General features: G+C 44.0%; 1 protein-coding gene across 1 annotated transcript in view; it reads right to left on the minus strand.

Annotated features, from left to right (window-relative positions):
* Window positions 1-13,906, minus strand: part of LOC117545952 (inactive N-acetylated-alpha-linked acidic dipeptidase-like protein 2) — a 1,067,198-nt gene that overhangs the window by 127,154 nt on the left and 926,138 nt on the right. The gene's annotated exons all lie outside the window — the stretch shown is intronic.

The following is a 13,906-nucleotide window of genomic DNA, read 5'->3' on the forward strand; positions in this document are numbered from 1 at the left end:
GTGTACATGTCTCCTTCCTGGTGTGCACAAAAACCCTTGAGGGTGACATTAGGGTCGCTGAGGGTACCGACTGCACACTGCAGTTTCTGGCACACTTTAGGCGCCCAAAGTTAAAAAATGCAACCTTCATCGCTCACAATGCTAAGGGTTTTGACAGCTATCTCATTATCAACGCAATGATTGAGCAAGGGCTAAAACCCTCCTTGATAATGCAGGGAAGTAAAGTGATCTCTTTTACTGACCAGGATTTCGGACAAAAGTACATAGACTCACTGTCTTATCTCTCTATGCGTTTAGCAGCAATGCCAAAAGCTTTGGGATTTGAAGATAAAATCAAGGGGTACTTCCCTCACGGTTTCAGCTCTAAGGCCAATCTGAGTTATATCGGACCTTACCCTCCAGCACACTGTTATGGGATTGAACGCATGACAACTGATGAAAAGAGTGACTTCTTCACCTGGTATGAGACGGTACGCACGGGTACTTTTGATTTTCGAAAGCAGGCACTGCTTTACTGTAAAAACGATGTGGACATTCTTGCCCAGGGGGCCACTTTATTTCGAAAAGGGTTTCTCGGAGAGACAGGAGTTGATCCTTTTAGTCGTGCGACCATAGCTTCTGCGTGTATGAAAGTTTTTACCACAAACTTTTTATCGCCCAAAACCCTAGCAATTCCCCCACCCGACGACTACCACCGTGAAAACAAGACGTACTCAGACGCAGGTATTCAATGGCTGGAGTGGGTAGCGCAAACTGAAGGTGTATTTATTCAACATGCGTTGAATGAAGGCAAGAAACGAGTGGGACGTTTTGTCGTAGACGGGTTTGCTGAAGTTGCGGGGGCAAAGATTGTTTGGGAATTTCTTGGTTGCTTCTATCACGGGTGCCCATCTTGCTATAAGGGCCATGAGAAAAACCCCTTGTCAGGTGGCACATTTGAGCAGCTCCATGCTGCTAGTGAGGCAAAGCTGCATGAGCTACAGTCTGTTCACGGGGCCAAAGTGATCGTTATGCGTGAGCATACATGGGGTGAGATGAAAAAATCCAATCAAGATTTGCAGGCTTTCCTCAGGAAATACAAAGCTCCAGAGCCACTGACCCCCCGCGATGCTCTATACGGGGGAAGAACATGTGCAGTAAAGTTGAGGCACACGGCAGCGGCAGATTAATTGGTTCATTATTGTGATTTCACCTCACTCTACCCTTTTGTAAACTGTACAGGCCTATATCCACTTGGACACCCTCAGATCATATTCCGAGATTTCAAAGACCCTCAGAGTTATTTTGGGTTAATCAGAGCCACAGTAGACCCTCCCAGAGGTCTTTACTTTCCTGTCCTGCCCTACAGAACTGCAGCGGGTAAGCTAGTGTTCACCCTATGCCGTACATGCGCTGAGCTTAACAACCAACAGGGGCCCTGCATGCATAGCAAAGAGGAAAGAGCATTAACAGGAGTTTGGGTGACCACAGAATTCACCAAAGCCCTGGGTATGGGGTACAAGATGACTCAGATCACAGAGGTGTGGCATTTTGAGAAGAAAAATGACAGCATTTTTGTAGACTATATACACACATTTTTGAAGGGTAAACAAGAAGCATCAGGTTATCCTTCAGAGGCCGCAGATGATGAGAGCAGACAAAAGTATGTGGCAGACTACCATGCTAATCAGGGTATCTTGCTGGATGCAGATACAATAAAATAAAATCCAGCCAAAAGACAAGTGGCAAAACTATGTCTCAACAGTATCTGGGGTAAATGTGCCCAGAGAAGCAATCTGACTCAGACTAAGATTGTGACCAAAACAGAAGAATTTCTTAACCTCTTGTTTTCAGCTAAACATAAGGTTAAGTATTTCTCATTCCTCAACGACAGAACGGCTCTTGTTCAGTGGTGTTACGGTGAAAAATGCTACTCTCCTCCCAACAAGGTAGATAACATATTCATTGCAGCATTTACCACTGTGTATGCCAGGCTGAAACTGTAGAGTGAATTGGAGAAATTACAGCACAGAGTTTTCTACTACGAAACAGATAGTATAATCTATGTGACAAGACACGAGGAGACTCCACTGATCATGGGGGTTTATCTGGGGGATCTGACAGATGAACTGGGGGGCGACACGATTGAAGAGTTTGTTTCAGCAGTCCCTAAAAGTTATGCTTATCAGACCAAAAATCAAAAAAAGGTTGTGATGCGTGTGAAAGGCATTACACAAACGCACGAATGTTGTGAACGAGTGAACTTTGACAGTCTGGCAGATCTGGTGGAAGGCTACGTTCAAAACTCTGAGAGGGGGAGGGTAATTGAGGCCCCGCAACACAACATTGTACGGAATAAAGAGGGTTTCGTTTTGAGAAATGTGTCATTCACCAAAAAGTTCCGAGTTGTGTTTGATAAGAGACGTCTGCTAGACGGAGGAAAGACTTTGCCTTTTGGGTATTGAGAAATAATAAGAAGAGACAAAATGTTTTCACCCAGTCAAATAGATTTTGAGCCCAGACTACGTGTTCCTTTTTCTTGTTTAGTAGTTGGCCCCAGTGGGTGTGGAAAAACTTTTTTGTCAAGAATGTTTTGCAAAATTGTATTCATGTAATGGATGTACAACCTCAAAATATTGTGTGGATTTATACTTCTTTCCAGCCCATGTATGCTGAACTGCAGGAAAAGAATAAAAATATGAAATTCATCAACGGTCTACCTGAATCATTTGAAGATGAATCACTATTTCCTCCTGATCAAAGTCATTTGATTATATTAGACAATGTTATATTTCAGGCCTCTGAGCATCCTGAAGTAGTCAGACTTTTCACCCAATACCGTCATCATAGAAATATGAGTGTTATGATGTTAACACAAAATGTTTTTCATCAGGGGAAAAACAGTCGTACCATTTCAAACCGGAGAGACGTGATGTAAGAATTACATATGTATTGTTTACACGTCATATGAATGAAATGATTGCCATGATAGTACAACAGGAGAATGTAATGGTGTTTGGCGATTAGGCCCCGGTTTGCAGGATAATCATTCAGGAGGGAAAGAACCGCTCCGATGAAATCCCCGGGGTCTAGACACTGGTGGTGGTGATGAGTAGGTGAGACCGGTCTGAAGGAGGAAGGTTTAGCTTTGTCCTGAAGGAGACAGGAGGCGAGAGGGGTGGAGGCGGGTTGCGTGTGATCATCTGCAATGACAACTGACAGGGAGGAAGAGCAGGCATTTAAGGAATTTAGCATGTGCAGCGATTGGCTGCTGAGGGGTGACGCCCTCGTATTTAATGAGGGGGGAAGGGAGCCATAGAGTGACGTGTAAGTGACTCGTGTTAGGTCTTCCTTATTGAACTCGCGCTAAAGCTTGCATTTCAAACCGGAGAGACGTGATGTAAGAATTACATATTTATTGTTTACACGTCATATGAATGAAATGATTGCCATGATAATACAACAGGAGAATGTAATGGTGTTTGGCGATTAGGCCCCGGTTTGCAGGATAATCCTTCAGGAGGGAAATAACCGCTCCGATGAAATCCCCAAAACCAGTGAAGTATGAAATACTGAGATGAACTGAGTTGCTTACCTTGTGGAGTGACTGGTGATCTGGGAATGAAAGATAATAGATTAACATATGTAAGCGGCATTGGGCCGGAATCACTGCCGGAGCTTACGGGTCATGCTGAGACTCTGACTGCCGAAATCAGTGCCGGTCTTATCTGAAAACGACCTGCGGGTCGCCTGCCTGGCTAGCAGGGCTTGACTACGCCGCCCAAAGGTCGAACGGTTTTGTTTTGTAACTGACACCGAAGTGTACGGTGGCCCAACGTCCACGACACCGAAGTGTACGGTAGCCCGAAGCTACGACACCGAAGTGTACGGTGGCCTTCCGCCACGCCTGACTTCGCAGGATATATCTTTATCTTTTCCGTCTTTACTCTTTTCCTCTTTCTTTATTTCCTTTGTTTTGTAACTGACACCGAAGTGTACGGTGGCCTTCAGCCACGCCTGACTTCGCAGGATATATCTTTATCTTTTCCTCTTTTACTCTTTTCCTCTTTCTTTATTTCCTTTGTTTTGTAACTGACACCGAAGTGTACGGTGGCCCGAGTCCACGCCTGACTTCGCAGGATATATCTTTTTCTTCTTTACTTTTACCTCTTTCTTTATTTCCTTTGTTTTGTAACTGACACCGAAGTGTACGGTGGCCCGGAGCCACGACACCGAAGTGTACGGTGGCCCGAGTCCACGCCTGACTTCGCAGGATATATATTTTCCTTCTTTACTTTTTCCTCTTTCTTTATTTTCTTTGTTTTGTAACTGACACCGAAGTGTGCGGTGGCCCGAGTCCGTACCTGACTTTGCAGGATATACATTTTACACTGACACATTGAGCAAGGGCCTGGGATTTGGATACCTGTGTCCAGGAGATGAAGCCCGTTACGTGTAGGTGCGCGTGAGACGAGACGTTATTCCCTGTGGGCGGGGCCCGCGGACTAGGACGGGAATGCAGTTTGAATATCAGGTACCTTAGTGAGACATGTATACTTATGAATGTGTTTATGAGCCACCACCAGTTATATGCATAGATACCATAGTTAGGGTCTGAGAGATCTTTGGGAAGCCCGTACGGCGCTGATTTCCGGACGAATGAAGGTTGTGAAGGCGGAGGAGGACCACCGTCCTAGTTGTTGTAGGGATGAGGTAGAGAGACCTTGATTAGCAGCAGAGGTGGCTGCACCTATCCTGAAGGAATGCCCCGGGTATGATATGGGTGATAGGCTGGATTTAGTGAGAACTTGCTTGAGGTAGAAATTGACGGGGCCATGACCCTGCGAACCACTCTCCCTGGAAGAAACCCCCAAAACCCATGGAAGGGCGGCATCCGTGAAGAACCTCATTGAGTCAGAGGAACGCATGAGGCCATCATAAAAGAAAGTAACTCCGTTCCAGTGGGCGAGCAGGAGGGACCAGAACCGAAGGTCTGAGCGGCAGCCTTCGTCTAAGAAAACGCAGTCATGGAGATTGTCGACCGCTGATGCTGCGTCCAGGAGGCGGGAGATGAACGAGCGCCCCTGGGGGATGACGTGCATGGCGAAGTTGAGGTGTCCGAGAAGGGAGAGCAACTATTGTTTTGTGATAACTTGTTGCTCGCAGTATGACTTGGTGATGTCCCGGATGCGCTGCAATTTGTCGGAGGGGAGAGACGCCTTCATGTCTATGGAGTCGAGGATGATGCCTAAGAACTCTAAGCGTGTGTCGGGACCTAACGTTTTCTCTTTGGAGAGAGGGACACCTCACTCCTGAAGCAGTGTTTAAGCTTGGCCAGTGAGATCCCTGAGCTGTCCTGTGGCGGGTTTATGGGGAGGAAGTCGTCCGGTAGGTGAAGGACGGAGGGGATTCTGACGATGTTCAGCAGGATCCAATAGAGCGCTTCCGAGAAGGAATTGAAGATGCGGGGGCTGCTTCTGCACCCGAAGGTCAGGCGAACGGTGAAGATAGAGTTTGGACTCCCACTTAATACCGATCAAGTTCCACTGAGACGGATGAATGGGGATGATTTGAAGGCATCGGTAATGTCCGCTTTGGAGAGCCGAGCTCCGTGCCCTGTGAACTTGATCATCTTTATTGCATTATCCACTGAGGCATGGTGAAGGGAGAACTGATCTGGAGGGATGATGCTATTGACGCTGCAGAATGGGCCGGAGCAGGGAGCGGACAGATCGAAAATCAGCCTTTTATTTACGTGTGGCTATTCCGATGGGATTTGAACGGAACACTGAGAAGGGGGAGGAGCTAAAAGGACCGATTATATATCCTTTGAGAAGTTCTTTGTCGATGAGCTGGGAAACTATGTTGGGTTCTTTAGCGGCTGACTGTAAGTTTCTTGCTACGAAAGTCACTGTGGGAGATGGGAGGACCCCTACCCTGAAGCCTTGGGAGAGCCCTGACAGGAGATAGTCAACAAACACGGAATCTGTAGATAGCGCAGCTGCTAGCTGAGGGATGTTAATGGGAGTGGAAGGGTGATATTCCAGAATGTTTTTAGTTCACTTTTGGCGCCTCGGCAGAAGCGTCAGCCAAATAAATCCCGTTTATGCAAATCTGCCAGTACAAGCGCTAGCCAATCAGACCGCGTGTATGCTGGGAGAGACTACGCAGGTAATTCCTCATATTCCAAAAATTTGAGGGAAAATTCATTATAGCGGTAGTGAATCACCTGGTGCTGTATGATCAGTCTCTGTTCATCTACTGGGATACAAACCAGAGGAGCGAGGCATGGAGGGAGGAGGCAGAGACAGTGGGTGAAACTGGTAGGTTTTCGCCTGTTGGGGATTTTCTTTTTTCTTTTTTCTTCCAGTTTACTTAGTTTTAACATTGGTATTGCTTTGTGTGTCGGGGGCAAGATATTCATGTGATTGGTTGTTGCTGCTGTGCGGACCAGTAGCGTAGGCAGAAATGTACTTTAGGGTGGGCCTGTAAAAATATAGGGTGGGCCAGATTTTTCTTCTGTGCATCAGAAACTAACCACAATCCCACCGGTACCGGTGGCAGATTACTTTTAGAATACTTCCTTTCTTCTTTCCTCTTCTTTTTATTTTTTTCTTCTTTCCTCTTCTTTCCTCCTCTTCTTTTTATCTTTTCCTCTTCTTCTTTCCATCTTTTCTTTTTCTTCTTTCCTCTTTTCTTTTTCCCTCTTCTTTTTATCTTTTCTTTCTTCTTTCTCTTTAGAATACTTTCTTTTCCATACCAGATGGGTATGTTTTGGTGAACGGGAGACACGTATTTTACTGTTTTAATGGCTTATGAAGAGCACAAACACAACATTTTAGTGTCATTCTGGACAGCTCTCTCATCTGCACCGCACATAAAAAGAAAAACTCACCCAGACTGCCTTCTTTGTACTATCTTAAAACCTTTCCTTGGAAAAGTTTATGCATTGTAAGGTGTCCTTGGGTGCTGTGAAAGGCGCCCCTAAATAGAATGCATTATCATTATTATCTGAAACGATGTAATAACTTTTAAAACTTTTCCCAGTTACTGCCCCATGCATTCGGCAGCAGCAGGCCATTCAGTTAGATTTGATCCCGTTATAAATGTCATCATTTCGACAATAAATAAATGCTACATAAACGTTATCTTCCACGTTTTATCTAAACATCTCCGTTTCTACCTTCCAATATGTTTTGAAAGAGAACTCTCTCTCTCTCATCTGCGTGCGGGGCGGGGCCTCACGGACACGCTGCATCTCTCGCTCGCAGATACGCTGCAGCGCTGTGCACACGGTTCTGCCGGTAATAAATATTACATATTGTGAGGAAACTTTCCACCAATAATTCCAATAAGTATTCACTTCAGGTTTACGAAAGTAACTGCACTCAGATTACTCGTTTTTCAAATGTAACACCAGCTGAATATACTGATTTTTTTCTTTTCTTTTTCTTCTGATTACGTAACACCGTTACATGTATTCCGTTACAACCCAACCCTGTGTAAGGGTGAGTGCAAACATTTTCGTTAAAACTAGTATCTGAGTGCAACGGAAGTTGAAGCTCCTGTGGCGGAGTCTTCCAGAGCCTGGAGGCGAGCATCGATAGCTATCATGGAGCTCGCCAGGGATTGCAGGGAGCCGGCCGCGCTACTCTCCATAAGGGGTGTGTGTGACGCTCCCGGACTGGCGAGCCTGAGAAGGGGTGGATTTGTGGAGGGGGACGGGATCCTGGAGGGCTCGACTTCCTGCCCTTTTTTACCTCCGCGGCTGCGGCCTCGTCCTCGCCCTGCTCTCTGGGGAGCTGACTGGAGCTGCTGCCCCGGACTGGGGAGTTACGCTGGAGACCTGGTCCGAGAGCTCTCGCAGCTGAGAGAGAGTGAGGCCTGGGGCTGTGGGAAAGCCCTGCTGCAGGAGCCGGGCGATGAGGAAGTCTGCCTCTGTTGATAAGCCGCTGTGGGGAGCCGAACCGGGATCGGAGACTTCCAGAGAAGGTTCGTGTTCCGAATTGTCCGAGTTGGACATCTTGAGCTAGTTGTTTCTTACGGTTTTTCTCACGAGAAGGAGTATTGTATTGCAACTACCATTGCGTGTGATCATCTGCAATGACAACTGACATGGAGGAAGAGCAGGCATTTAAGGAATTTAGCATGTGCAGCGATTGGCTGCTGAGGGGTGACGCCCTCGTATTTAATGAGGGGGGAAGGGAGCCATAGAGTGACGTGTAAGTGACTCGTGTTAGGTCTTCCTTATTGAACTTGCGCTAAAGCTTTCATTAGTTTGAATACTAATTACATGGTCTTGTTTAAAAACCCCAGAGACAGATTACAAATGAATATACTTGCTCAACAAATACACCCTGGTAATAAATCATTTTTCCTACAAAGTTTTGAAGACGCCACCAAGGAACCTCACGGTTATTTAATCGTAGACATGACTCCCAGCTGTCCAGACATCTACAGACTTAGATCAGGAGTACTACCTAATCAGTGGCTAGTTGTTTATGTACCAAAAACGAAAACTTGAAACAGTATGTCGGCCCGTTTAAAAAGAAACATGCCTCTGCTGAAGGCCTTGTGTAACGCCAAGCCCTCGAAGCGCAAGGATATTCTCAAGAACTGCTCCACGGATTTTCTTCAATCACTCTGTGAGCTGTCTTTATATCTTCTAAAGGGTAACATTCCACTATCAGGCGCTCAGTATAAGAAACTCAAGAAACAAAAGACCATTTTCAAACTCTTGGCCAATAAAAAGACCAACTTAAAAACTAAATTCAAGGCCTTAAGAAAGCAATCTGGAGGTTTTCTTCTGCCGCTGCTAGGTGCTGTGATCCCCATTTTAGGACAACTTTTAGGAGGGCTCACTCAATCATGAGTCAAAAGATGTTTTTGTTATCACCTCACCAGTTTAATCAACTCAATCGAGGGGTGTAACTAACCCCCATAGTAAGGAATCAATGAGACGCACTGCCGAAGATGTTCTGGATGAAAAAATGAGAGCAGTGCTAAACGAAACAGGGTTACCCCCTTGTGAAAAAATAAGAAAATACAACACCTTGCTACAGCGATATCTCACCTTACTCAAACAAGACGGGAAGGAGGAACGACATATTACTTTAACTCTACCTGAAGACACGGGGTTGGTAAAAGGAGAAGATAAGGATGGCATGTCCATTGATAAAATAAAAAATGAGGTACTTCAACACCTCCCTAAGCGTTACCGTAAGAATGCCGAGTACATTATGAGTAAATTAATCACGAGTACAGCTGGATGGACACCGGCGGGGGAATTTGTAGAAAAGGGTACAGCTGTAAAAGGTTCACACATGTTAGATTTATTTAAACATTTATCCTGCTCGTATAAAACAAATGTCCAGGAGCCTAAAGGCTGGCGTTTTTTTTAAAATAGTCTGAATGAGCTCAACATTCCTTTAACAGCTTTTCAAAACCTGCACGCTCGTGAACAATATCGTATAATCAAAGAGGGCGAGCTAAATGGAGAAAATATACCCAAAAAAAGAAGAACAAATAATAAATCATTTCCTACGACCCTCAGCTGGGAGGTGACAGGAACCCCAGACACCGCAGAGGAGGAAGAACCTCTGAGTACCCCGCTTAAGAAGAAAATAATAAGGAAAGATAGAATATTAAGTCCCAACTGGTTACATTTTACCCCCTAAAGTTGTATTATATTTTGTTTTCCTAATAAAGACAGTCATCTGAATTAATTTTGTCTTCAGACCTTTTTATTTTCTACATTTTGTAACAATCTTTAAACATTTGTAGAGAACAAACACTGTGGTTAAAATTAGTGTCTTTATGACGTCTCTCACACCGTTGGTATTTTTTCACAAAATTCGTTACAGCAGCATCATTTTTTACCACATCATCTTGATACAGAGAGAACACATTTTCGTAAGACAACCCGGACGCTCTTTTGCATAGATAAAAAACACAGTGTTGACCACAGGCTGTAGACATGACATTCTGAAGTTGCCGGTTATGGTATAAAATAGTTTTACATTGCTTTTCAGGTAATGACTAAAATCAGGGGGGAAATCCGAAAGAATAAAAAAAACTCCCCACGTCGTCCTCCTCTAAAGTCACTGCTAGCCAGTGTTCTCCGGGCATGTGGGAGGGGTGGGTGTTTACAATCATGTATACAGGGTATCTAAATAATTGTTTTACTCGGGTTAGCTGATCTGACGCCCACACCCCACCAAAAGAGTCCCCCACCATATGACGTAGGAGACTGTCCAATTGATGATTATTCATGTTGTAATCTTCTTAGTAATAATCTACCAACACTTGACGTTTTGAATTAATCTCCAGAATTGAATCAAAACAGGAATATACGATTAAAGTTGTAGTCTGTGGTAGCGGTACTATGAATCTCAGTCTTAAACTACCGCTTGTAATGGGGGACAGTGCGTCAGCATCTTCGGCTGCAGTGAGATTAAATACGAATAATGAGTATCCTTGTTCGAAATCCTCTTGGTCAATACTCAGAGGCAAGTCTTTCATGTGTCTCCCTGTAGCAGTGAACATGTTGTAAAACTCTCTGACTGAAGACCCCCGGTTAAATTGAGGTTGGAATGCTTTGGCCGGTACTTGTCTACCGTCCTGACACAAAGCCAGATATTCCATATCATTATGAAGGAAATTAAAAGGTGAAAGCGGTCTCCTTCCGGTGAAGGCTTCGTGATTTACCATACCCAATACTATGTATTTAGGCATATTACCCAGAAAGAGATTTTCTTGGTTGCATATTCTGGAATTCACCGGGATGCTGTATGTTTTGATATTCACCCGAGATAAAGGGTAGAGGGCGTTACCTCTCATCAGAGCCGCAGCATGACCTAAACGCACTGCAGGGGAGATGGTGGCTTTCTTGATAAAAAGTGAAGCCCCCAGTATTTTTAGACGGTATGTAGAGTCATTTGCACACATGAGAGTAAAGGCATCATTAGATCGAGTGAGTTTGATTCTCAAATCTACAGAGTTCAGGAGAAGCCTCTCGCTGAAAAATATATCTGTGTGTTGGGCCCCCATCAGATGAAGCTCTCGAGATTCAGCTGTGAATATAGCTCTCTTTACTAGACCCTTGTTTGGCCCATTGGCGATCACTACAGAGTCCATAGCTCCCGCGGTGTCTTTATAAAATAAGCCGGCAGTGAACTGAGTTTTTAAAGTAGAATCAGAGTAATTCAATAGCGTTTCAATCATCGCTCTGTAAGGATGAGTCGAGCTGGACTGAGAAATCAGCCTGTCCCCTAGAATAACGTTGCATTGACTAAAAATTGTATTCAGAGGATAATTAACGAGGGCCACGGGGGCATCAGCTGCCATATTAGTCCCATCAGCGTTGGTTATTTTGATCCTGAGATGCATCAAGGTGTCATTCAGATCTAGGTATTTATCCCCGTCCCCGGGAATGAAAAATTCAATGGGTCCGTCCTCTGTAATGGCAGACAACGGAAGGACCTTTGTGTAGTGTTTTTCATCGATAGAAAGCTGCGTCATGGGAGCAGAAAATAAATCCAGCTCTGCCATGCTGCATTCAGCAGATTTGTGATGTAAAAGAGCCATATTTAACACTCTAAAATATATCTCTCCCCAATACGTTCCTTCTCCGAGGGTGTTTTTTCCCTAATGATTTTCTTTTGGCTGAGTGCTTTCCTTTTTTAACACCTGCCGGAACCTGTTTTCCTGGAGGTCTCTTCCTGGCCCTTCTTGCTAAAACCATCAGACCCCCGGCTCCTCCCTGAGACCCCTGATCTGATTGGCGGCCAAATGTATGGACCGCCTTACTGATAACATCTGATGCAATATTTTTGGCCGCCGATTTCAGATGAGGTTTAGCTATGGCGAACCCCTTTCTCACCAGAGGTGCTACAAAACGAAATAATCTCAAAAATATAGAGCCAATGCCGCGGCCGTACATGACCGGTGCACCATAAAAACCAGGCAATGATCCTCCCGCTTTATTTTCGTAGTAGCTCACAAAACGTTGGGGGTCGTGATGAATCATCGTTTTGCAAAATATTGCCCGGCTTTTGAAGGTCGGAAATGAAGTTTCACTACACTCTTACCATAGGTTAACTTTATTGGTTCGTTCTGGTCGTTTTTGATCTCTATCTGTATATTCTCGATGTGCGTTTTTGTTACCGGCAAGTAATACGCAGGACTAAAATACTGGGTGATGGTGTCGCCGAATGTTCCTTTTATATCTACGGTCAATTTTTCTGAAGCAGGACTCCAGTTCAGCCTTGAGCTGATTTATAGTACTATAGTAGCCCCCTCGAAACATTTGAATCCTTACTTTGCTCACTATCACGGGGGATTTTGATTTCTTTATCCATTCAAAACAGGCTACTTCCAAAGGTATGTTATACCAGGTGTGTGGGTATGACATTTCTGTCATGGCGACCTGCCACAAACCATCCAAGTGTAAAGGTTGTGCCAGGTTCACCTGATAACTAGAGCTTGTATTGTTTTGAAATACATCAAGGCTGGCATTGGACGGCAGCGTAATGTAGAACCCTTCATTTATCTCCATGGCTGTAATGAAGGACTGAGCGTTGAGTCTGTTTGTTTTTATACATCTTTGATTTCGCCAGCATCAACCCAGCTGTTGAATTTCTCGGGCCAGTTCTTCTAGCATACAAACATTTGTTTTTTCCCTCTCACCACACGCCTTTTTAGAATTTTCTCCACTTGAAAAGCCTTATCACTAGATATCTTCACTTTTTGTAACTATTTTTCATAAAAAGTCCCCTTGATCTCTTCTCCATCATAATCTTTGAGTTTGTAAACAGGTGGTAGACGAGGTAAGCCTTCAGACACCGTAAATAATTCGTCCGTATAACTCTGCTCATAATTTTTATCAAATACCCCTCTCAATTTGGATATCCTTACAAGCTCCCCCTCCTTAAAGTTCATTTTGGCAGCAGCTTTTTTACGATGGCTAGAGGGGGGTATACAGGTTACGAAACACTTGAGCCGCATTTTCCTTGGTCACCTGCATTGGTGTCATTTGAATACTTCGATGATAACTATTATTGTAACTTTCAATTAGTTCAGGTAAGACGTCTATATATCTATGAGTGTTTTTAGCTGTAAAATACCTCCACATTTTAGTTTTCAGCGTACGGTTAAATCTCTCTACCACACATGCCTTCATATCACTGGCTGTTGCATAATGTGCAATACCTCGTTTCTTCAATAAGGCTTGAAAAACTTTGTTAAAGAATTATTTCCCTGCGTCTGTTTGTATCTTTTTAGGAATATGACTGTGTTGTATCAAAGGCTTTGGTAACCTCTATACCCGTCTTCTTCTTTAATGCCTGAGCATAGGCTTTTTTCGAAAATACATCTACGACTGTTAACAAATAATTAAAACCATCATTATATTTGGACAGTGACTGCATATCGCAAAGATCTGCTTGAAATTGTTGTAGCGGTCTGAGTACGAAAACTCTGTTTCTTACAAAATGCACCCTAGCCGGCTTGCAAAGTATATGCATCCTGCTCAGATAAATATTCTCTGACTTTCTCTACATTTACTTGTTTACTCATTTCATTCTGTACAGCTCTATAGAGTTTGTCAACGCCCTCTAAACTCCCTGGATTAGAAGGAGTGTAATACACCCTTTGCATGACACGTTCCTCAGACATGTTCCCTGTTACTGCCCCGATGAGGTAATGAGTACAACAGTTTTTCTTACAACGCATTTTATTGATTTGTCACATGTATCAAAAAACATTTTCTCCAAGCAGAGAATTAAAAACAATTTAAAAAACATGATTTTTAGGAAGGACACACTAGATCAAGTAAAATAAAAATAAAACAGATAAAATAAAAAAACATACTTTAACGAAAAAGTATCAAACTCTTCCTATTGCTGCCAAAAGTCCCAAGCTGCTCTTA

Source organism: Gymnodraco acuticeps, unplaced genomic scaffold (assembly GCF_902827175.1).
Source record: "Gymnodraco acuticeps unplaced genomic scaffold, fGymAcu1.1, whole genome shotgun sequence".
NCBI lineage: Eukaryota > Metazoa > Chordata > Actinopteri > Perciformes > Bathydraconidae > Gymnodraco > Gymnodraco acuticeps.